Raw genomic sequence first — 2,436 nt, 5'->3', positions numbered from 1 at the left:
GGACTTTGTAGAAAACGAAGCGTTTGAGAGAGGCGGGGCATAGAGGACCTACAATAATGTACAGTATTTGAAAAATAATGTGTTTTTTGAACATTAAAGCATATCAACATATTCTGTTACACCAAATACACAAAATAATGATCTTTAAAAAAGCATCATATGACCCCTTTAAGATCATCAGTTTTAAAGAGTCCAATCCAATAGAGAAAAAGTAAACTAAAGTACTGCAGATACACATCTTCAGGGGGGTTTTCCACGATTGTTCAAATGTCTTCAAATGAAAGCGTTTACTCCTTCACTACCATTTTAGGGTCTGTTTCAAGTGTGCATGTTTAGTGCTTACACTTCAAAGAAATCTGGTTTTCAAATGTTTTATTTGTCATCATGTTTTATGCACAACTCCTTTCAGAATCATGTTTAGGTTGTTTTCAAGTTGTATGTTTTTGCAGTTATTTATAATTCTGAATATTCTGGGTACACATTGAGCTCAGTCGACAAAAACTGATTGATTATTGAATACTGATTACCACAAAACTTAATTTCCACTTGTACCTCCTTTATATATAAAAGTAAACAAGAATCTAAGTTGTGGCGAGGCACTTACAGTGAAAGAGAACAGACAATTTGTTTGGAGAGTTAAAAAGCAGTAATGTGAAGCTTGTAATTTTATAAAAGCACATTAATTATCTTAAAACTCAAATATTATTTGAGATCCAAGGTTGTTCAAAACAACATTTTTGCAAGATGTCAGTGTTTACCATAGACTGTATGTTGTTGTCATGGCAAAAAAGGTGTAAAACTGGATATGACTTTGGTATGTAAGCAATTTATTACACCAAAATCATGTTAATATGCATTTCTGTTTCATTGTTATATAGCCGTACTATTGAAACAGTAAATTAATGCATTACAATATTGCATTACTGCCTAAAAAGGTAACTAATTACATTGCTTTTACTTTTTATGGAAAGTAATGCATTATGTTACTTTTGTGTTACTTCTTAAATCTGGACTGGGCTGTATTGTTTGTTTTTAAAGGGGTCATATGACATTGCTAAAAAGAACATTATGTTGTGTATTTGGTGTAATGCAATGTGTTTATGTGGTTTAAGGTAAAAAAAAAACATTTTTCACATACTGTAAATTATTGTTTCTCCTCTATGCCCCGCCTTTCTGAAACGCGTAGTTTTTTACAAAGCTCATCGTTCTGAAAAGCGAGGTGTGCTCTGATTGGCCAGCTATCCAGTGCGTTGTGATTGGCTGAATACCTCAAGTGTGTGACGGAAATGTTACGTCCCTTACCACCTGCGGCAACCACATGTGATTACCCCCTTACCATACTGTGACGCCGTGTCCCGGCGCGATGAGACAACACCAATAAAACCCATTACAAACGAGGCATTTGTTGCATCCAGTGGGGACATAATTACTGATTATAATGACTTATACTGTCTTTTTACGCGTTGCGCATCGCGCTGCGTAAACATAAAACCATATCTGGAGAAACGACAAACAACAAGCGCTAGTCTACACTGCTCAAAACTCACGTTTGAATCGTCAGGGGCAAATTCTTTAAATATAAAAAACGTACTTACAGGCTGTGAGTCAGAAGCGCCAGACTGTCCTTGCAAAGTTGGAACTGCCCCACTTTATAGAAACAGCCTTTGTGCACAGATGCATTGTAGGCTAACGTTCCTCTGCAGTTTCAGGAAACAGTCCTCCATAAAATGCGCTGCACACATCTGAATATTTGGGTTGAACTGTTCTGGAACAGTGTTGTAAATACAACTTAACCACTGATTTCTAGTTGTGTCCTCTTTTGGAAGGCCACATGTTGACCATTTTCAATGCCAAGCTAATTGAGCTTGGCATTGAAAATGGTCAACATGTGACCGAAACATTTGCCTTGTTTTTACTCAGTAAATTGCTCATATTGCTTTCATCTCGCTTGTGACTCTTTGATGTTTGAGTGTGCTGACTTTTTTCAAGCTCTTCACCTTTGGGAAACGTTTTTGGTCTACGCACCTCAGTTGGATTATTTTGTAGGCGCGGTGAGTCTCTGGCTGCTTCTCTTTTGGAAGGCCAAACAAAGTAGTTTCGCTTTCACAACGAAACACACAGCGTCACACACGGCAGGCTTGAGTGAGCGGAGGCCGATGGGCTTGAGAACGGCGGGGCCGGCAGATTCGACGAAGGAGCGGTGTCCACGGTGAAAGCCGATCCGGCGATCCACAGCGCGAAGTTGATGTATTTCCTCAGCGACACGACCAGCACGGATCAGCTCCAGGCATGACGAAGCAGATATCGTCGTCTTTTGGAAGGCCAAACAAAGTAGTTTCGCTTTCACAACGAAAAACACAGCGGCCTAGCGTGAGGGGAAGCCCCAGCTTAGCGTGAGCTGAGGCGGGCTGGACTCCGCTTCGTCCACGGTGAAAG

This window comes from Sinocyclocheilus anshuiensis, unplaced genomic scaffold (genome assembly GCF_001515605.1).
Source record: "Sinocyclocheilus anshuiensis isolate Anshui unplaced genomic scaffold, SAMN03320099.WGS_v1.1 scaffold63, whole genome shotgun sequence".
In the NCBI taxonomy this organism is placed as follows: Eukaryota; Metazoa; Chordata; class Actinopteri; order Cypriniformes; family Cyprinidae; genus Sinocyclocheilus; species Sinocyclocheilus anshuiensis.
The sequence above is the reverse complement of the archived record's forward strand: the minus strand, read 5'-3'. Positions refer to the sequence as shown.